The sequence below is a fragment of the Erinaceus europaeus genome, chromosome 7, assembly GCF_950295315.1.
Source record: "Erinaceus europaeus chromosome 7, mEriEur2.1, whole genome shotgun sequence".
Lineage (NCBI taxonomy): Eukaryota > Metazoa > Chordata > Mammalia > Eulipotyphla > Erinaceidae > Erinaceus > Erinaceus europaeus.
Window position 1 is genome coordinate 12555644 of NC_080168.1, and position 23072 is coordinate 12578715.

Here is a 23072-nt window from a genome sequence, read left to right on the forward strand (position 1 = left end):
CACCTGGCAGGGTGACTTCTAAGATGGGGTTCCCCTGCTCCTGTGATTCTGCATCTAACCCCAGGCATTGCCTTAATGGGCTCGGGCTTCTGGAGGCCCCCCGTGGGCAGGACCTTTGCTTCCCTTTGTGCTGGGGACTGCTCGGGTGTCTGGGCACACGTGTGTAAGCCATTGTATGTGTCTGTATTACGTGTGTCTCTGAGTCTCTCTGTGTAAGTGGATGTCTGTTTCTGTTATGTGTGTCTCTGAATCTCTGTGTATGTGCCCCTCCCCCCGCGCTGGCGCCCCCCCTCCCCCTTGCTGCTTCTTGCAGTGCGCGGGTGCCCCGCGGGTGCCACCTCCCCGAGCGCCGGGGTGCACTGCAGCCAAGACCTGGCGCACCGGGTCCTCAGTCCCATCTGTCCTCCTGCACCCCGCCTCCGGGTCAACCCACCACGCAACGCCCTGGGCTGGGGGCGGCGGCGAGGGCTGCCTGGCCGCCGGGCGCCCCACCACCCTCCTTTCCCCCGCGCCCCTTGGGTTTTTCCATGACTGCATCCGCCGCCTTTGTTCCCGCCGTCCCCGCATTGGCCCCCTTGGCCCGCCTCTCCCCTGCCTGCTCGGGTTTTTCCAGGGCGCAGCTGTAGCCTGGAGGCCGCCCCCGCGACCGCCCGGATGGGACTTCCAGACCCCCCGACACCTGGCCCACACCAGTGCGTCTCCCTCCTTCCTCCCCGGGACAGCAGAGCCGGGGTGCTCCTGTCTCCGGGTACCCAAGGCCTCACGTGCACCCCAAGGGGCTGGCGGGACGGTCCCCACCTCCCGGAATAGCGTGTAGCTCCGGACAGCAATCGCTCGCCCACCCTAAGTGTGCAGCCTCCCGGGCAGTGAGGGGGCACTGCCCCTGGTCCCCCGGAGTCCCCTCCCCGCCGTCAGGAAGGAGGGGAAATAGGCAAAAGGGTTGGGGGAGGGGAAGAGGAATGGTTGTCAAAGGGAATGAGTGGCCTGGAGACACAGGTCACACTTTGAGTAGGACGCGATACCACGGTGACTCCGGACAGAGTGAGTGCCTGTGCACTCAAAGGAGAGAGAGAGACCCCAGCTAGTCCTGGCTTGGGGGGGTGGGTAAGACTGAGCAGAGCAGCCCTGGCTGGTCAGGTTCCTCTTCTTGCATCCTGAACAGGGTTCAGGAGGGTGACTAATTCTGGGGGATTTGGGGGGTATCCTTTGACCCCAAGCTAGCAGGTGGTCTCAAAGAGCTGTGGGTCAGGAGGTGCTGGTGGGAGCCATGGGCTAGAGACACCCAGGGCCCCAGAGTCCCCAAGCTGGCTGGTTTTCTCCTATCTAATAAAACTGAAAAGAAAAATAAATAAATACCTGTAGGAGTGAGTGGTGGATTTGTCCTGCAGGCATTGAACCCCAATTATAACCCTGCTGGTAATAAAAAATAAAAATAAGATCTATTTTCTTTCTTTCTTTTTTTTAAGTGGTGTTTGTTTTTAACCAGAGCACTGTTCAGTTCTGATTTATGGTGGTGCAGGGGCTTGAACCTGGGACTTTGAAGCCTAGGAAGGAGAGTTTCTGTAAAACCATTATGCTATCTACACCTGCTCTGCTCTTTTTCTTTTTCATTTCTCTCTCTCTCTTTTAATTAATTAATTAATTAATTAATTTTAAATTTTTATTGTCTTTTTAAGTTATTGGATAGAGATAGCCAGAAATTGAGAGGAAGGGGGAGACAAAGAGGGAGAGAGACAGAGAGACACCTGCAGCCCTGCTTCAGCATTCGCAAAGCTTTCCCCCTGCAGATGGGGACTGGGGGCTAGAGACCTGCTTCACTGCTTGCGAAGTGACCCCCTGCAGGTGGGGAGCTGGGGGCTCCAGCCAGGATCCTTAAGTTGGTCCTTGTGCTTTGTGCCATGTGCACTTAACCCGCTGCGCTACTGCTCAGCCCCCTCTTATTTTTATTTTTAGCCAGAGCACTGCTCAACTCTGGTTTATGGTGGTACAGGAGATTGAACCTGAAATCTTGGGGCATCAAGATTGAGCGTCTTTCTGCATAACGATTATGTTTTCTTCTCCACCGAGATAGACTGATTGAGTGAGTGAGTGAGTGAGTGATTAGAAAGAAAGAGGAGAGGTGGTCTGGGTGGTGGCGCAGTGAATAATGCACTGGATTCTCAACCATGAGGTCCCGAGATCAATCCCCAGCAGCACATGTACCAGAGTGATGTCTGGTTCTTCCTCTCTCTCTTCTCCTATCTTTCCCATGAATAAATAAAATCTTTAAGAAATAAAGAAGAGGGGACTGGGCAGCACCGCAGCGGGTTAAGTGTACGTGGCGTGAAGCGCAAGGACCAGCGTAAGGATCCTGGTTTGAGCCCCCAGCTCCCCACCTGCAGGGGTGTTGCCTCATAGGCGGTGAAGTAGGTCTGCAGGTGTCTGTCTTTCTCTCCTCCTCTCTGTCCTATCCAACAACAACTACTACTACTACAATAATAATAATAACAACGACAACAACAAGGGCAATAAAAATGGGGGAAAAAAAAGAAAGAAAGAAGAGGAGGAGGAGAGGAGGAACAGAGAGAACCAGAGCATCACTCTGGCACATGCGATGCTGGAGGCTGAACTCAGGGCCTCAAGCCTGAAAGTCCAGGGCTTTATCCACTGTGCCACCTTTGGAGTGTCACGCTCCCTATTTCTTCATCTTGACTGACTTGCTCCTCTGAGCCAAGATGCTGTGGGACAGCTCACTGTTCTGTCCTCTTTAGGAGGAGCTAAGTCCACCTAATGACAACAGCACACCGCTAGAACTAGCAGCCACTGTCTGAGGAGGACCTGCAGTAACAGACTCAGAGGGGCCCCAGAGCCTCCCTCCTGGCTCTCCTGCCCTGGTGTCACCCCTCCCTTGAATGTGGAAGGCACTGGTTTAACCAGTGGGGTAGGAGGAAGGTAGCAGAACACCTGGTTACATGCACCAGTCCTGTGACATAGGACTGTCAAAACTGTCTTGCTGGCACCTGGGCTCTGCTAGCCACCTGGTAAGTTTGTAACCTTTCCCAGTTGAGCCTCACGAGACCCCAGCCCCAATACCTTCACTGAAGCCCCGAGACCATCCAGCCAAGCTTTGCAGAGTCTGGGAAACAATAACTATGTATTATTTCAGGCTGAGACCTTTGTTGTTGCATTGTTGTGCAACATGGAACTAACACAGGATTTGTTAGGTGAAAGGTCCTGCATGGGATGCCCAGGGGACGCAGACTGTACATGGTGTCCGGTCCTTTGGGAGCTTCCTGGCAGCCACGGTCAGAAAGGAAACACAGCCCAGCTTTGCTATTTGATAAAAGATCTTTTTCCTGCTTTTTCTCTCTGCCTCTCTCTTTCTCTGTGATAAAGAAAAGAAACAAGTGAAGCAGTGAAGGAAATGACAGAAAAAAATAGTCATCAGAATAATAAATAAGTAAAAGAAGGAGGGCGGGCAGGGTGCTGCCCCAAGCCCCCCTCTGTGGGGTCCTGCTCACCTTTTCTTTTTTTATTTTAAATATTTATTCCCTTTTGTTGCCTTTGTTGTTTTTTATTGTTGTAGTTATTGATGTCATCATTGTTGGATAGGACAGAGAAATGGAAAAAGGAGAGAAAGACAGAGAAGAAGAGAGAGACACCTACATACCTGCTTCACTGCCTGTGAAGTGACTCCACTGTAGGTGGGGAACTGGGGGCTCGAACCAGGATCCTTACACCAGTCCTTGAGCTTTGCACCACCTGCGCTTAACCTGCTGCGCTACAGCCCAACTCACAACTATCCACCTTTTCAAGGCTTGCCCTCTGGTCCCTTCTTCTGTGGCTAGCTGGCTGGGTGGGCTTCCCGGCCTGTGGCCCATCCCTGCTCCCACAGCCTTCATATATATATATATGTCATAATGGTTATACAAAGAGATTCTCTTGCCTGAGGCTCCATAGTCCCAGGTTCAATCCCCCGACCACCATAAACCAGAGCTGAACAGTGCTCTGGTAAGAAATACAAAATAAAAATAAATAAATAAATAAAGTAAAACTGTGTTTTTTAAAAAAGAATTTCCAAACTGGGCAGGAAAGCTAACTCACCAGGTAGCCTGCCTGCATCGCCCTGTGCGAAACTCAGGTTCAAGCCCCCTGCACCACATGGGCAGTACTATGGCACCGGAGGAAGCTCCAGTGCTGTGGAGCCTCTCCCTTTCTTTCTGCTTCTGTCTCCTGTGTGTGCATCTGGATGGGAACATAAGTCTGGAAAGGAGAAGGTGGGGGAGGAGTAGGGGGGTGGCAGGAGGGGAGAGGGAGAGGAGGTGGTCTTCTGCGAAGTTGCACAGTGACTTGCTGTCATGAAGTCCTGAGTCCCAACCCAGCATCTCATGTGCCAGATTGGTGCTCTGGTTCTTTCTCCTCTGCCTCCTTAATCACAAGGTGTGTGTCGGGGAGGGGGGGGGGGGACTGGGGAGCTAGGCGGCGGTAGGCCTAGTTGAGCACACATACTGACCCGGGTTCAAGCCTCTGGTCCCCATCTGTAGGGGGAAGCTTTAAAAGCAGTGAAGCAGGTCTGCAACTGTCCCTCTGTCTCTCTCCTTCTCTCTCTCTCCCTCACCTCTCTCAATTTCTCTTCGTCTCTATTCAAAATAAAGAAAATATAAAAGGGGGGGGAGGCTGATAAGTGACACACCTGGTTAAATGCATGTGTTAGTATGCACAAGGATCTGGGTTCAAGCCCCCAGCTCCCACCTGCAGGGGGAAAGCTTTATGAACAGTGCTGCAGGTGTGTCTCTCTCGCTCTCTTCCCCTTCCCTCTCGATTTCTCTCTGTCCTTTCAAATAAAATAAATAAATTAAAGAAAAAAGAGGAAGAGGGAGAAGGAAAAGATAACTAGATATTTACAGCCAAGGAGATAGCTCAGCCAGTAGAGCATTGGTCTTGCATGCTTGAGGTATATGGATTGATCCCCATCAGTGTGTGTGGACTGAGTAGTGAGCGGCTTAGCCCAACTATCTCTATCTCATGTGATACTCTCTCCTATAGGGAGTAAACAAATCTTCAAAACCACACAATTTCCAAGTAACTCCAGGACCCTCCCTCACAGACTGAGACCAGGCCCAGGGTCCTGTGGGGATTGAGATCTGCATGGAGTTCAAGTTCACTCCCTGGAACTTGTTTACTGAGGCTGCCTGTGTGTCCCAGGGGACAGGAGCTGGTCTTCACTGGCTTCCTCTCCTCAGCTTTGCCTTCCCCCTACCCCACACACCCCTTGAGCAGAGCCGAGCCCCTGCTCCATGAATGTGCAGGTGTCTCTCTTTCTCTCTCCTTCTCGATCTCCCCCTCCCCTCTCAGTTTCTGTCTATCCAATATAGAGGAGGTGTCCCAGAAGCCAGGGAGTGGAGGTCCAGCCTGGTTTTTTTTTTTAAGTCAAATACTTTTTTTCTTTTCTTTTTTTAAATATTTACTTATTCCCTTTTGTTGCCCTTGTTGTTTTATTATTGTTGTTGTTGTTGTTGATGTCATCATTGTTGGATAGGACAGAGAGAAATGGAGAGAGGAGGAGAAGACAGAGAGGGGGAGAGAAAGACAGACACCTGCAGGCCTGCTTCACCACTTGTGTAAGCGATTCCCCTGCAGGTGGGGAGCCGGGGGCTTGAACCGGGATCCTTGTACTGGTCCTTGCGCTTGGTGCCAAGTGTGCTTAACCCACTGCGTTACTGCCCAACTCCCCCATCCTGGTTTTGAGGTCCCCTGTGTCAGTGGGTGTGAGGGGCTGAGCTGCATACTCACCCCTTACAGTCTCAAGTTTGCTCTCTCATGCTGGTGTGATCTATGTGCTGGTGTGACGCTTTTGTTCTCTCTGTGTGGAAGGAAGGGAGAGAGGAAGAAAACCAGCAGCCTGGGAGGTGGCTCAGTGGGTAGAACACTGAATTTGCATGCATGGAGTTCTAAGTTTGATCACTGGGATGGCATGTACTGGAGTGATCTCTGGTTCTCTCTAGTAAACAAATAATTCATTTTTTATGACTGCCCAGGAGTCGTATTATTTATTTACTTATTTATTTTTCCCTTTTTTGCCAGAGCACTAATCAGCTCTGGCTTATGGTGGTACAAGGGACTGAGCCTGGGGCCTTGCTTGGCGCCTCAAGCATGAGAGTCTCTTTGCATAACCATTATGCTATCTACCCCTGCCCATAAATAATTCTAAAAAATATCCATTAGTGAGAGGAAGGATGAGAGAAAGGGAGAGAGAGCGTGCGCCAGAGTATTGCTCTGATAAATGCAGTATTGGAGATGGACCTCAGGAACTCTTGCTTGAGAATCAAATGACTTATCCACTGTACTACCCAGTAGTGATACAGTGATTAGAGCATTGAACCTTGAAGCATGAAGTCCCAATATGTATTTTACTAATGGGAGAGAGAGAACTGGGGTGTCACTTGGACCCATACAATGCCAGGAGTCAAACTCAGGACCTTATGATTTAGAGTCAAGGCTTTATCTACTTTATCTCCTCCCAAGCCAGTTATTTCATTTGTATTATTATTTTTTTGATTGAGGTAATGATGGTTTATACTGGGAGTCGGGAGGTAGCGCAGTGGGTCAAGCACACGTGGCTCAAAGCGCAAGGACCAGCGCAAGGATCCTGGTTTGCGCCCCCGGCTCCCCACCTGCAGGGGAGTCGTTTCACAGGCGGTGAAGCAGGTCTGCAGGTGTCTGTCTTTCTCTCCCCCTCTCTGTCTTCTCCTCCTCTCTCCATTTCTCTCTGTCCTATTCAACTATGATGAGATCAGTAACAACAACAATAATAACTACAACAATAAAACAGCAAGGGCAACAAAAAGGAATAAATAAATAAAATAATAATAATGGTTCATACCGCCACCTAGATGTCCTGTGCACACCTTTATACGCTCTCATCTGCATACAGTTCATCTGGCACCTGGCAGGACAGGTCAAGTTTCCAACCTTCACCATTGCCTGGACCCTTTCTGCCTCTTCCACAGACCCTGTCCTCTTTCCCTAAAGAGGTGTTTGTTTGTTTGTTTGTTTGTTTTTTGTTTGAAACCAGAGCACTGTTCAGCTCTGGTTTATGGTGGTGAGGGTGATTGCACCTGGGACTTTAGAACCTCAGGCATGAGAGTCTCTTTTCATAACCACTATTATGCTATCTATCCCCACCCTCCCTGGAAAGGTTTTTTGGGAGAGGTTACAGTGGGACCTCTTGCTTGCACCATTTCATCAACTCCATGTCAACTTTTCAGGAGAGGATGGAGAGAGAGAGAGAGAGAGAGAGAGAGAGAGCACAGTACTGAATCTTCTTCAATACTGTAATATTCCCATGTGGTGTAATGTAGAATTGAACTTGGGGTGACAACATGGTGTGGCAGCACCCTCCCAGGTGAGCTACCTTGCTAGTCCCAAAAGGAGTTGTTTCTTGTGTAACCAGGAAGATTCCTGGGACTCAATGCCTGCACCATCATGTATTCACTATTCCTAGTAGTAGGCCATTTTTTCCCTTTTTTTTTTTTTTGTTTCTTTTTTATTTGATAGGATAGAAAGAAGTTGAGAGCAGAGGGGGAGACAGAAGAAAAAAGAGAGACCTGCAGAACTTGCTTCACAGCTTGTGAGCCCCACCCCCCACCCCCAGGTCAGGACCTAGAGGCCTGAACCTGGATTCTTGTGCATGGTGATCTTCTTCTTCTAGAGTTTGCCCTTCTTCCGTAGCCAGTCAACAGCGTCAGGTTGAGCCTGATGTAAAGTTTCGAGACCTCCTTTGAATCTGGAGAGGTGGCAGTCGTTGACTATGTGGGTCATAGTCTGTCTGTATGGTGATATGTGCATTTAACTGGATAAGCCACTTCCCGGCCCCTCAAAAGGAGTATTTTTAAAAGTAATGGTTGGGAAGTACTTTGGATCATGTTCAATGCCTCCTCGGCCGAAAATTGTGCCTATTCTGGTCCCAGCCAAACAGCTCCTGGCTATCTCCCAGGTCTTTGGCAGGAGTGTACTAAAACAAGCACAAAGGTAGTTCTTGAAGTGTGGATAACAATAGCAACAAAAGAAAAAAAGAAAAAGAATATGTCTTTCAGCAAGAGTCTCAAATACAAAAGAAAAGTTTCACTTGCTTGAAGAGCAAAGACCTTGGTGAAGGAAGACAGAGACCACTGCCAATGACTAAGAAGTTACGCTGGGCAGCCTGGAAGCTGGTGTGGTGGTTAAAGAACTAGACTTGCAAGCGTGAGGTCCAACTGTTTGTTCTGAGCAGTGACTCGTGTCTCTTCTCTTGGGCAGATGCAGGTAGGTTTGGGAGACTCCAGACTGTGGAGCTGTCCTCTTCTTGACACATAACTGAAAATAATGGCCATGGGAAACAAGTAACCAGAGCACTGCTCATCTCCAGCTGATGGTGGTATGGGAGACTGAACCTGGGGCTTTGGAGCCTCAGGTATGAGAGTCTCTTATGCTATCTACCCTAGGCCGGGAAACAGGTATTTTATGGCTAGCATTATCTCCTCCCAGGCAGACCCATTCTCTGCCAGAAGGAACAGGAAGGTAGTGTGAAGTGGAAAAAGAAGGGGGAGGGGCCGAGTGGTGGTGCCCCTGGCTGAGTACACATGCTACAATGTACAAAGACACAGGTTCGAGCCCCCAGTCCCCACCTGTAGGGGGAAAGCTTCACAAGTAGTGAAACAGCACTGCAGGTGTCTCTCTGTCTCTCACCCTCTCTATCCCTCCTTTCCCTCTCAATTTCTGTCTCTATCCAATAAATAAATAAATATAATTTTAAAAATTTAAAGAAAAGAAAAAGAAGTGGGGAGAGGGAGACAGTGCAGACTCAAGCAAGACAAACTTCATCCTGGGTTATCAACCTTATCAGAACCCACAGAAAACAGGTCATGGTTGGGTGGCCTTATGTCTGCTAGGGGCCTGCCATCTTATCTTTTCTTGCTGACTCATGGTTCCTGGTCTCCACTACCTTGGGTGTTATGGGATTAGTACACAAATCACAGGTTTATACTGGGGTCTGTGGGCCTGGGTGGATCTAAAGAAGAAGAGAGTGGTCTAAGAGGTGGCACAGTGGATAAAACACTGGACTCTCAAGCAGGAGGTCCCAAGTTCAATCCCTGGCAGCACATGTACCAGAGCGATGTCTGGCTCTTTTTTTTTTTTTTTAATATTTATTTATTTTCTCTTTTGTTGCCCTTGTTGTTTTATTGTTGTAGTTATGATTGTTGTTGTTATTGATGTCGTCCTTGTTAGATAGGACAGAGAGAAATGGAGAGAGGAGGGGAAGACAGAGAGGGGGAGAGAAAGATAGACACCTTCAGACCTGCTTCACCGCCTGTGAAGTGACTCCCATACAGGTGGGAAGCCGGGGGTTCGAGCTGGGATCCTTGCTTTGCGCCACCTGTGCTTAACCCGCTGTGCTACCGCCGACTCCCATGTCTGGCTCTTTCTCTCTCCTCCTATCTTTCTCATTAATAAACAAATAAAATCTAGAAGAAGAAGAAGGAGGAGGAGGAGGAGGAGAAGGAGAAGAAGGAAGAAGGAGGAGGAGGAGGAGGAGGAGGAGAAGAAGAAGAAATATACCCACATGCTTGTTTACATTTAAAGCTAGTGGGGAAATAAGCAACTTCTGGGCTTTGAGTACTCCAGAGAAATATATTCCTGGCATTACTTATTTAATTTAGGCTGAATTTATTTTATTATTTTTTATTTATTTATGTGAGAGATAGGAAGAGAGAGAAGGTAAGCCAAAGCATCACTGACACATTGCTGCTGGGGACAGAACTCAGGACTTTGGAAGTTGGGTGGTAGCGCAGTGTGTTAAGCACAAGTGGCTTGAAGTGCAAGGACCGGGCAAAGATTCTGGTTCGAGCCCCCAGCTCCCCACCTGCAGAGGAGTTACTTCACAGGTAGTGAAGCAGGTCGGCAGGTGTCTGTCTTTCTCTCCCCCCTCTGTCTTCCCCTCCTTTCTCCATTTCTCTCTGTCCTACCCAACAACAATGACAATAATAACTACTACAACAATAAAAAACAACAAGGGCAACAAAAGGGAAAATAAATAAATTAATAATAAAAAAAAAGAACTCAGGACTTCATATTTGAGAGTCCACCACTTTATCTACTGTGTCACCTGCTAGACCACTAGGCTGAATTTAAGTACTGGGAAAATAAATAAATAAAATAAAAACTTTTCTTTTTGCCTCCAGGGTTATCGGTAGGGCTTAGTGCCGGCTGCATTATGAATCCACTGCTCCTGGAGGCCATTTTTTCTATTTTGTTGCCATTGTTGTTATTGCTGCTGGGAAGGACAGAGAGAAATCGAGAGAGGAGGGGAAGACAGAGAGGGGGAGAGAAAGACAGCTTCAGACCTGCTTCACCACTTGTGAAACAACTCTCCTGCAGGTGGGGCACCAGAGGCTTGAACTTGGATCCTTATGCTGGTCCTTGCGTTTCATGCTATGTGCACTTAATCCGCTGCGCTACTGCCTGGGCCCCATATATTTATATATTTTGCCAGAATATGCTCAGCTCTGGTTTATGGTGGTGTGGAGGATTGAACCTGAGACCTCAGAGACTCAGGCATGACAGTCTCTGCATAACTATTATGATATCTACCCCACCCTCTCTTTCTCCCTCTATATTTTCCCCATTTCCTCTCAATTTATCTTTGTCTCTATCCAAAATAATAATAATAATAATATTTTTAAAATTCTTAGAACTAGCAGAAACTTTTTCCCCCTGGCCTTTCTTGAGATAACAGAAACTTAAGTCAAATATTCAGATAAAATTACAAAGCGGAAGGACCTGCATGAGGATCTCAGTTCGAGCCTCTGGCTCCTGACCTGCAGGGGGGTCGCTTCACAGACGGTGAAGCAGGTCTGCAGGTGTTTATCTTTCGCCCCTCCTCTCAGTCTTCCCTTCCTCTCTCCATTTGTCTCTGTCCTATCCAACAATAATGACATCATCATCAACAACAATAATAGTAACCACAACATCGTTAAACAACAAGGGCAACAAAAAGGGAAAAAATAGCCTCTGGGAGCAGTGGATTCTGAGCCCCAGCAATAACCCTGGAGACAAAAAAAAAAAAAAAAAAAACCAAGATGGTGACAATTTAACCAGAGGGAGGAGACCACTAAAGTACAAGGACCATTTTAGGGCAGGGCACTTGTTACTTTATTAAGACACCTAGGTGGAAACCAGTGACATCTAACAGTCCCTTTCTGCTTCCTCATTCCCCTGCAGATCAGGATAAACCTAACCTGGCGTACTCACACACTGGTGAAGCACTCGCCTTACAGTGATCGAGGAAGGGCCTAGCTTCAGATCCCTGGCCCCCAACTGCAGGAGGATAGCTTCATGAGTGGTCAAACAGGGCTGCAGGTGTCTCTCTGTCTCTCTCCCTCTCCTCTATCTCCCCGGCCCCTCTTAATGTCTCTCTGTCTCTATTGGATAAACCTGGCCTTACTGATCATGCCATGACCTATGTCATAGCCAGAACCAGATCCGGATACAGAGGCTACAAAACCATACAATAGGGCTGCCATCTTAGAATCTGCAGCTGCATCCTCTGGCCCAGGTTCCCCGTCAACAGCCTTTCCTTCTGGCATGGAGGCATCAACTTGCCTCCTGTCCCAGCCCTGTGGCTTGACTCCTTCCGCTCCAACGGGCAAGAAAAGAATGCTCATTTACTCACATGGGCTCCATCTGACAGGATGAGAAAAGAGGAGGGTGGACAGGAATGGACCAGGAGCCATTTCAAGGAATGATATGGGGCACTGAGGAAGAGGAGCCCTGGGCCTGCATCTTCAGGCCAGGCCTGAGATGGTGTGGGGACTGCTTGAAGGGAAAATTCCTAGTCAGAGGATGATAGGAAACAGTCAGTAGAACCCTAGGCCAGAGGGAATCTGAAAGCCTGGCCCCAAAAGGCTCTCTGGTATGGCCTTAGAGGCAGGTGAACTGAGATGGATAGATTAGATTGAACAAAGATGGAGACAGTCAATGCTCCAGCAATTAATAAACTAAAGCTGGATTTGGTAAACAAAAAGGCTGCCTTCAGACTCAGGATCCCACCCTCTTTTCTTTTTTTTATGTTTTGGTAGTTTGGAACAATGAAAGAAGTTGGAACCTGCAGAGTCTTTGTCTTAGGAAGAAATAGACTGGAGGGGGTGGGGGAGGGCTGATGGCCTGAGGCCACATCCTGTTTGTCCCCAACCCCAATTCCTGGGTTTCCAGACCCTCCCCCCGCCTGTATAAATGTCCCCTGAGTGTGGGGATATGGGGATAGTGACATTCCTCTCTCCACTGTACACTCCAAAGACCTCAGGGGTCTTTTCTACTCCAGTAGAAAGGGGGAGTCCCCAAATCTTCCTGCCTCTGAGACCCTGAATTCAACTCCAGGACAAAGCCTTCAAATTTCCTCCTAAACAAAGCCAACAGTGAGTCTCAACAATCCTCTGTTATTTCCGCAGGGAGAAGTCAACAGCTCCTAGGGTCCCTGAGGCCAGCCCTCAGTTTCCAGAATCATCTTTAGTTTATTAACTGTTGGGGTTAAGTTCAAGCCAATTCATCAATCCCAGGCCATTCCCCCATGCCTAAGACCATCTCAGACAGTCCAAGCCCAATCTTGAGTGGCCTGGTTTCTCCTTCTCATGTCACCCCCTGTTCTGGGTCTCACTCCATGGGCCCCTCCTCAGAGAAGCGAGACCCTTTCTAGGGTCACAGTAACATGAGTGAACCCCTCTGACTCCACTCGCTCTGAACAGTTCTTTTCAACTGCATTTCTGTTTGCTTGTTTGTTTTTGATGTGCTTTTTATGTTGGTTTCTTTGTTTCTGGCTACTTTTTTTTTTTTTTTTTTAGTGTGGCAGAGATGTGGAGCCCAGAGCCTCATGCATGCAAGACAGATGCTCTATCACTGAGCTACATATCCCTAGCTTACAGTTTTTCTTAAGGTACTAGCATACAAAATAATGTCTTGGCACATTAAAATATAGGCCAAGCCCAAGAGGACTGGCTGTACTATCAAGAGAGAACAAAATTATAATTGTGTTTTTCTTTTTGTTTTAGCAACAGGGATGTCATGAACATATATATATATATATATATATATATATATATTCTTTTTTAAAGAAATTTTTTAATGTTTTATTATCTTTATTTTATTTACTGGATAGAGACAGCCAGAAATCGAGAAGAAAAGGGGTGATAGAGAGGGAGAGACAGAGAGACACCTGCAACATTGCTTCATCACTTGCAAAGCATTTCCCCTGCAGATGGGGACTAGGGGCTCGAGCCTGGGTCCTTGTGCAGTGCAATATGTGCGCCAGATGTGCCACCACCCGGCCCCTATTTCTCTTTCTTTTCTTTTCTTTTTGCTACCAGGGCTTTGCTGGGGCCTCATGTTTGCAAGATTCCACCACTCCCAGCCAGAGGTGTTTTTTTTTTTAATATTTATTTATTATGTATTAATTTTATTTTTATTATGGGGATTAGTGGTTTGCATTAAATACAGTTGTTGACACGTGTAAGACACTCTCACCCCCAGCCTGAGTCCTCCTGTACCATCATGCACCAGGACCTGAAAGTTTCTCCCAACCCCAGAGTCCTTTGGTCCATTAATAAATCCCAGAGATTTATTAATGAGAAAGAGAGGGAGAGAGAACCAAAGCATCACTCTGACACATGTGATACTGGGGACTGAACTCAGGACATCATGCTTAACAGTCCAATGCTTTATCTACTGTGCCACCTTCCAGGTGGGGATCAGAGGTTTGAACCTAGATCCTCTCACATGGTGATGCCTGCAATCAACTTTGTGTGTCACCACCCAGCCCCTGAAAAGCTCTTTTAAAAATAGCAGAATGTAGGTTTGAGGCCCCACTCCCCACAAGCAAGGGGTTGCTTCATAAGCAGTGAAGCAAGTACTGCAGGTATCTCTGTCTATGTATATTTCTCCTCCTCCTCTCTCTCTCAATTTCTCTCTGTCCTGTCAAATAAAGAAAAAGAAAGGCCAGGGGGCTGGGTAGTGGCAAACCTGGCTGAGTGCACATGTAGCAATGTGAAAGGACCTGGGTTTGAGGCCCTAGTCCCCACCTGCAGGGTGAAAGCTTTGCAAGTGGTGAAGCCGTGTTGCAGGTGTCTCTCTGTCTCTCTCCCATCTCTACCACCCCCTTCCCTCTCAATTTCTGACTGTCTCTGTCCGATAAATAAATAAAGATATATAAAAAAAAAAGAAAAGAAAAAGAAGGGCCAGAAGGTAGTGCACCCGGTTAAGCGCACACAGTATAAAGCACGAGGATCCATACAAGAACCCTATTCAGAGGCCCCGCTCCGCACACAGTATGAAGCACGAGGATCCATACAAGAACCCTATTCAGAGACCCCGCTCCGCACACAGTATGAAGCACGAGGATCCATACAAGAACCCTATTCAGAGGCCCCGCTCCGCACACAGTATGAAGCACGAGGATCCATACAAGAACCCTATTCAGAGGCCCCGCTCCGCACACAGTATGAAGCACGAGGATCCATACAAGAACCCTATTCAGAGGCCCCGCTCCGCACACAGTATGAAGCACGAGGATCCATACAAGAACCCTATTCAGAGACCCCGCTCCGCACACAGTATGAAGCACGAGGATCCATACAAGAACCCTATTCAGAGGCCCCGCTCCGCACACAGTATGAAGCACGAGGATCCATACAAGAACCCTATTCAGAGGCCCCGCTCCGCACACAGTATGAAGCACGAGGATCCATACAAGAACCCTATTCAGAGGCCCCGCTCCGCACACAGTATGAAGCACGAGGATCCATACAAGAACCCTATTCAGAGGCCCCGCTCCGCACACAGTATGAAGCACGAGGATCCATACAAGAACCCTATTCAGAGGCCCTGCTCCGCACCTGCAGCCCACAAATGGTGAAGCAGGTTTGTAGGCATCTCTGTCTTCCACTCTACCTCCATCGCCTTTCAATTTCTCTCTGTCCTATCCAGTGAAAAGAAAAAAAGGGGGGGCTGGGGGGCTGGGCAGTGGCACACCTTATTAAGCGCACATAATATGAAGCCTAAGAACCCGCACAAGGATCCTGGTTTGAGCCCCCGCTCCCCACCTGTGCAGGGGGGGTCGCTTCACAAGCGATGAAGCAGGTCTACAGGTGTCTCTCTATTGCTCTCCCGCTGTATCTCCCTCTCCCCTCTCAATTTTGTTCTGTCTTATCCAATAATAATAATAAGGGGGAGTTGGGAGGTAGCGCAGTGGGTTAAGCGCACATGGCAGAAAGCGCAAGGACCTGTGTAAGGAACCCGGTTCAAGCCCCGGGCTCCCCACCTGCAGGGGAGTCGCTCCACAGGCGGTGAAGCAGGTCTGCAGGTGTCTATCTTTCTCTCCCCCTCTCTGTCTTCCCCTCCTCTCCTCTCTCCATTTTTCTCTGTCCTATCCAAAAGAAAAGAAAAATGGCCGCCAGGAGCCGTGGATTTGTAGTGCAGGCATCAAGCCCCTTGGATAACACTGGAGGCCAAAAAAAAAAAAAAAGGTAAAAAAGTAGCCGTCAGGTACTTGCTAGCACCAAGTCCCAGTGATAACCCTGGTGGCTATAAAAAAATAATAAAATAGGGCAGGGGAGATAGCATAGTGGTTATGCAAACAGACTCTCATTCCCCAGGCTCCAAAGTCCCAGGTTCAAATCCCCTGCACCACCACAAGCTAGAGCTGAGCAGTGCTCTGGTGTTTCTCTCTGTGTCTCTCTGCATCTCTCTCAAACATAAAATAAATAAAATATTTTTAAAAGTTTCTATTAAAGTTAAAATAATACATAGAAAAATGGGTGCTGTGCAGTGCAGAGGCGGGGCACCCCCACTCCAAGTCCACCTGCACCTGGTGTCTTTTCACTCCCTCTGCTTTAAGGGTTTCAGGCTCAACTCCAAGTTCTCAGGCAAGTCTATTCCAATATCTCTGTGCAAATGTCTTTGTGCCCAGTGGAGACAGTGTCCATTCTGGGCCCCCAGGCTAGGCAGACAGAGCAGTATTCCAGTTCTTTTCTCCTTCCACCCCCGTTTTTGGATATATATATATATATGTATATATATATATATATATATATATATATATATATATATATCCTGAACAACTTGTGTTTTGGATTTGTAAGATGCTTAAAGTGTGTTCTCTACGTAAAAACATATATATTTTGTTGTTCTAGTCACTTTCATTTTTTTATATTTATTTATTTTCCCTTTTTGTTGCCCTTATTGTTTTTCATTGTTGTTATAGTTATTATTGTTGTTGTTATTGATGTTGTCATTCTTAGATAGGACAGAGAGAAATGGAGAGAGGAGGGGAAGACAGAGAAGGGGAGAGAAAGATAGACACCTGCAGACCTGCTTCACCGCCTGTGAAGTGACTCCCCTGAAGGTAGGGAGCCAAGGGCTAGAACTGAGATCCTTATGCTGGTCTTTGTGCTTCACGCCACGTGCAGTTAACCTACTACGCTACTGCCTGACTCCGGTTCTAGTCACTTTTTTAAAATATCTTTTTTTCTTTTTATTTATTTATTTATTCCCTTTTGTTGCCCTTGTTGTTTTATTGTTGTAGTTATTGGTGTCATCCTTGTTGGATAGGACAGAGAGAAACGGAGAGAGGAGGGGAAGACAGAGAGCAGAAGAGAAAGACAGACACCTGCAGACCTGCTTCACCACCTGTGAAGCGACTCCCCTGCAGATAGGGAGCCAGGGGCTCGAACTGGGATCCTTACGCCTGTCCTTGTGCTTTGTGCCACGTGCGCTTAACCCACTGCACTACCACCGGACTCCCTCTAGTCACTTTTAAAACAATTATTTATTTGTTTTGGATAGAGAAAAACTGAGAAGAGAAAGGGAGAAAGAGAGATACCTGAGCACTGTTTCACCACTCATGAAGCTTCCCTGCAGGTGAAGTTCCTGCAGGTGGGAACTGGGGGACTTGAACCTGGCTGGGTCTTGCGCACGATAATATGTACGTTCAATCCAGTGCACCACCACTTAGCCCCTGTTTTCTACTTTAAAAAAATTATCTATTAATGAGAGGGATAGCAGAGAGAGAAAGAACCAGACATCACTCTGGTACATGTGCTGCCGGGGATTGAACTCAGGACCTCATGCTTGACAGTCCAATGACTTATCCACTGTGCCACCTCCCGGACAACTCTACTTTTTAAATATATATATATATATATATATATTTTTTTTTTTTTTAAATTTTCATTTATTTATTATTGTATAGAGACAGAAATAAATTGATAGAGGAGGAGGAGGTAGAGAGGGAGAGAGCCAAAGAGATACCTGCAGCCCTGTTTCACCACTCATGAAGTTTTTCCCCTGCAGGTGAGGACCAGGGGCTTGAACCCAAGTCCTTGCACACTCTGATGTGTGTGCTTAACCGGGTGCACCACTGTCTGGCCTATTTTCTACTTTTTATATTCACAGAACATGCCTCATTTCAGTTTCTTTCCTCTTTCTTACTTGGACATAAACTATTGATTTCTATTTTTTAGCTTTTATCTATCTCCTAGACTCTGGTCTTGAATCTCTACCATGGCTTTCCTAATTAATTTCAGGCTTCTCAATTGCCTTTAGGAAAAATCTAACTTTACTTCAGTCATCCTTCTAATTCTTCCGTGCTCAGCTACAGAGCTCCCATGTGGTAGTCAGAGGCTCAAACCCAGGTCTCTGAGCGTATAGTAAAGTGTGCACAGTACCAGGTGAGGTACCTCTGGCAACCTTTTTGCTATATATTTTACCTACATTAAAGATTCTACCGGGGGTCGGGCAGTAGCGCATGGGGTTAAGTGCACGTGGCGAAAAGCGCAAGGACCAGCATAAGGATCCCGGTTCGAGCCCCCGGATCCCCACCTGCAAGGTAGTTGCTTCACAGGCAATGAAGCAGGTCTGCAGATGTCTATCTTTCTCTCCCTCTCTCTGTCTTCCCCTACTCTCTCCATTTCTCTCTGTCCTATCCAACAACAAAGAACATCAACAGCAACAATAATAACCACAACAGGGCTACAACAAGGGAAACAAGAGGAGAAAAAAAAAAAGGCCTCCAGGAGCAGTGGATTTGTGGTGCAGGCACTGAGCCCCAGCAATAACCCTGGAGGCAAAAAAAAAAGGATTCTACCTTTGGGCAGGGGTAAATAGCATAATGGTTATGCAAAGAGACTCTCATGCTTAAGGCTCTGAAGTACCAGGTTCAACCCCCTGCACTACCATCAGCCAGAGCTGAGCAGTGCTCTGGTAAAAAAAAAAAAGGGGGGGGGGTAGATGGTAGCACAGCAGGTTAAGCACACATGGCACAAAACAGAAGGATCCCAGTTCGAGCCCCTGGCTCCCCACTTGCAGGGGGGGGTCACTTTACAAGTGGAGAAGCAGGTCTGCAGGTGTCTTTCTCTCCCCCTCTCTGTCTTCCTCGCCTCTCTTGATTTCTCTCTGTCCTAGCCAACAACAACAATGAACAACCAGGGCAACAAAAGGGGGAAAATGGCCCCCAGGAGCAGTGGTTTTGTAGTGTAGGCACCAAGCTCCAACATTAAACCTGGAGGCAAAAAAAAATTGCTCTTTAAAATATATATAGATGAGTCGGGCAAAAGCACAGTGGGTTAACTCAAACTCAAGGATCAGCGTTAAGAATCCCAGTTTGAGCCCCGGCTCCCCACCTGTAGGGGAGTCGCCTCACAAGCAGTGAAGCAGCTCTGCAGGTGTCTGTCTTTCTCTCCCCCTCTCTGTCTTCCCCTCCTCTCTCCATTTCTCTCTGTCCTATCCAATAACACAATAACAACAACAATAACTACAGCAATAAAACCACAAGGGCAACAAAAGGGAATAAATATATTAAATATAGGGAGTTGGGCAGTAGCGCAGCGGGTTAAGCGTATATGGTGCAAAGCACAAGGACTAGCATAAGGATCCCAGTTTGAGCCCCCGGCTCCCCACCTGCAGGGGAGTCGCTTCACAAGCGGTGAAGCAGGTCTGCAGGTGTCTGTCTTTCTCTCCCCCTCTCTGTCTTCCCCTCCTCTCTCCATTTCTCTCTGTCCTATCTAACAATGACAACATCAATAACAGCAACAATAATAAAAAAAACACAAGGGCAACATATATATATAATTTAAAAAATTTAGAAAGATTCTGCCTTTCCTAAGGAGGCTGAGAAGATGGAAAGACAGAGAGAAAGACCGCAGCCCCAGAGTTTACCCAGTGCTGTGACACCTCCCCTACGATGCCAGGTACGTGCCCTACACTGAGCACTTCTCCATAAACTTGCCTTTCTCCTACTTCTGGACATTGGCCTCAGGCTGTGTGTGTGTGTCTGTGTAACAGTCCTCTGGGTTTTCACAATGTGAAACTGTTCTGTGTCTGCACCACTGCATTGGAAAACAAAAGTCAGAGGTGTTTCTGGAGACTTTGCAGCCAAACTTTCCTGAGAACCAGCTTTGGCTAACACCACGGGCCAGAAATAGATTCTTGGGCCACTGGCTAGAGAGAACAGAAAAACGAAGGTTTTCCTAGAGGAAAGGAGAGTCTGTGAAGAGTGTGACTTAGCCACTTGACAGAGTGTATCACTGTGGGGTGACGGTGGGTCTGGGGGTGTGTATATACAGGAGCACTGTCTAAATTTGGGTTAGACTTTGGAGGGTGCCGGTGGCTGGGGTCTGAAGGCTTCTCCAGATGTCACATTCTCGTGGTGTGAGCGTCTATGGCAGCTTGTGCTTCCTGCCATTCTGTCTGTGCACTCCTGGGCTTGGCCTCAGTCACAGGTAAGGGGGGTGGTGGAGGGGGGTGTCTCTCTCTCCCTGTCTGGCTGGTGACCAACTCCATGTGATCAGGTCTGTGACAGCTCTGTGTAAAGAGCAGAGAGAGGGAACTTAAAAGTCTTTGGAGGGTGGAGAAATAGCATAATTGTCATGAAACAGAGTATCATGCCTGAGGTTCTGATGCCCCAGGTTCAGTCCCTTACACCACCATAAGCGAGAGCTGAGTCATGCTCAGACATAAAATAAAATAAAATAAAATAAAATAAAATAAAATAAAATAAAATAAAATAAAATAAAATTCCTACAGCCTGGGAGGTGATGGAGTGGTTAGAGCACTATACTTTAATAAAAGTATGAGGTCTTGTAATCCAGGAGGTGGCACAGTGGATAAAGCATCAGACTCTCAAGCATGAGGTCCTGAGTTCAATCCCTGGCAGCCATGTGTACCAGAGTGATGCCTGGTCCTCTCTCTCCTCCTTTCTCATTAATAAATAAATAAAATCTTTATTAAAAAAAAGTATGAGGTCTCAGTGAGTTGGACAGTAGTGCAGGGTTAAGCACATGTGGCATAAAGCCCAAGGACCAGCATAAGGATCCCGGTTCGAGGCCCCTGGCTCCCCACCTGTAGGGGAGTCGCTTCACAAGCAGTGAAGCAGGTCTGCAGGTGTCTGTCTTTCTCTCCCCCTCTGTCTTCCCCTCCTCTCTCCATTTCTCTCTGTCCTATCCAACAATGAGGACATCAATAACAACAACAATAATAACTACAATAATAAAACAACAAAGGCAACAAAAGGGAACAAATAAATAGATATTTTTTAAAAAGTAGGAGGTCACAAGTTCATTCCCCAGTATCACATGTGCCAGAGTGATGAGCTCTGATTCTCTCTCTCTCACTCCCCTTTCCTTTCTCTCATTCATGTTAATAAATAATCTTTTTTAAATGACATTTTTTATATATTTTCCCTTTTCTTGCCCTTGTTGTTTTTTGTTATTGTTGTTGTTGTTGTTAATGATGTTGTCATTGTTGGATAGAACAGAGAGAAATGGAGAGAGGAGGGGAAGACAGAGAGGGGGAGAGAAAGATAGATACCTGCAGACCTGCTTCACCACCTGTCAAGCGACTCCCCTGCAGGTAGGGACAGGGAGCTTGAACCCACGTCCTTGCGCAGTGCAATACATGCGATCAACCAGGTGCGCCACCACCCGGCCCCTAAACATTTTTTTAAAGACTTTTGAGCAATGGAAGTATCTCTGGAATAGTCAGGGTACCTTCTAGGATGCCTGTTCAGAGTTCACAAATACACAGATCAGCATGTGACTGGGTTTCTCCAGACTGCCCCCAGGAAGGGAGGTGACTGAAACTGGAAGTTTCCATGTGGTCCTGTTTGCAGAGCCCTCAGTGTGCCTGGTGTTTAAGACTCTGGCAGTATCCTCTGGTGACTGAGGACTCAGAGAGTGGAAGTGCCCCTGCCCTCCCCCAGCAGCTGTCTACCCCTTTCTAGAGCTGGCCTTGGCCTTGGGGGGCTTCACAGCAGACCCTCACCACACTCACTGGGTTTAATTAATTAATTAATTAATTTTGCCACCAGAGTTAACACTGGGGCACTGTGCCCGCATGATTCCTCTACTCTTGGCCAATTACTATTATTATCGTTGCTACTGTTATTACTGACAGGAGGTGAGAGACAGAGGGAGAGGCCCTACCTGTACAGGAGGTTGCACCCAGGTCCTGACACATGGTAAATAGTACACTCTACTGGGTGAGCTATCTCTCGGCCCCTAGGGCCCCTCAATAGTCTTTTTTTTTTACTTTCTTTATATTTATATATTCCCTTTTTTGTTGCCCTTATTGTTTTTATTGTAGTTATTATTATTGTTGTTACTGATGTCGTTCATTGTTGGATAGGACAGAGAGAAATGGAGAGAGGAGGGGAAGACAGAGGGGGGAGAGAAAGATAGACACCTGCAGACCTGCTTCACCGCCTGTGAAGTGACTCCCCTGAAGGTGGGGAGCCAGGGGCTTGAACCAGGATCCTTATGCCGGTCCCTGTGCTTTGCACCATGTGTGCTTAACCTGCTGTGCTACCGCCTCTCAATCTTTTTTTTTTTTTTTTTAATAGAGGCAGAAGTTCAGAAGAAAGGGAAAAGAGAGCACTACTTCACTGCTGCTTGAAAACTTCCCTACGCAGGTGGGGACTGGGGCGCTTGAACCTGGGTCCATGTGCACTGAAATGTGTGTGCTCTGTTAGGTGTGCCACCACCACAGGATTTATTTCATGTGAGGCAGAGACAAAGAGAAATGGATGCCAAGCAGGGAGAGAGCACATACTGGAGTTGAAACAGGGATCCTCAAGCATGCAGGTCTCCAGCTACTCCAATGGAGTTAACCACCCGCCAACACACAGACACACACAGACACCCACACAGACACACACACACACACACACACACACACACACAGACACACACACACACACACGCTACCCCTTGATGGAAGCTTTTGATTTTGTTTGGAACCCGTCCCAAGTCTCCTGGTCCCACAAGCTGTGGTCCCAGTGCAAGAAAAGAAAAGTCTGGAAACTGAACAAGGCGGCATTGTGCACTGAAGGCAGTTTCTGAAAGGGATTTTCAGGAAAGGAGAAAGAAAGTTAAAAATCATTCAGACAGTAAAAGCAACATCTGAAATAAGCAGTGTAGGCTGAGTCGAGGGTTTTGGTTTTCAAGCCATCCCTTTGACTTTTACTCTGGCTTTAAATATGAAATAGATTCCTGGCTTTTGACAATGACAGAGGAGCGGGAGTGGCCTCAGGGGTCTCTCTCTTTCTCAGGTGTGTGTGTGTGTGTGTGTGTGTGTGTGTGTGTGTGTGTGTGTGTGTGTGTGTGGTGCTGGCAGCAGCCCTGCAGGTTTTTTTTTTCCCTCAGCCTGTTTCTGTTTCTGTTTACAGCGTCTCTGGGCGGGTCACAGCCACAGCGGAGTTTCTCCATGTGGGGAAATTCCAGTGGGGGCAGAGCCAGCCTGAGCCACTATTTCCTTGGAAGGAAACCAGCCAGGAGAGCAAGAGTTTCCACTCTGCAGGAAGGAGGGCATGGGAGGAGGGAGGAGGGAGGAGGGACTAGGCAGCTGGGAGGAGGGAGGACTCAGCAGGAAGGAAAAGGGAGGAGGGGAGAGGCTAGAAGCAACTGGGAGGAGGGAGAGGGACGAGGGAGGATGGACTAGGCAGCTGGGAGGAGGGAGGACTGAGCAGGAAGGAAAAGGGAGGAGGGAGAGGAGGGCGTTGCCATAAGAGCCCAGAA

The 23072-nt window shown here is 47.6% G+C and overlaps 1 long non-coding RNA gene across 1 annotated transcript; it reads left to right on the forward strand.

Annotated features, from left to right (window-relative positions):
* Positions 1 to 831: 831 nt before the first annotated feature.
* On the forward strand, positions 832 to 22620 carry LOC132539375 (uncharacterized). The gene is made up of 3 exons (XR_009550616.1): positions 832 to 1100; positions 8278 to 8431; positions 21899 to 22620. It is a non-coding gene; the product is annotated as an uncharacterized LOC132539375 (long non-coding RNA).
* The last annotated feature ends 452 nt before the right edge of the window (positions 22621 to 23072 follow it).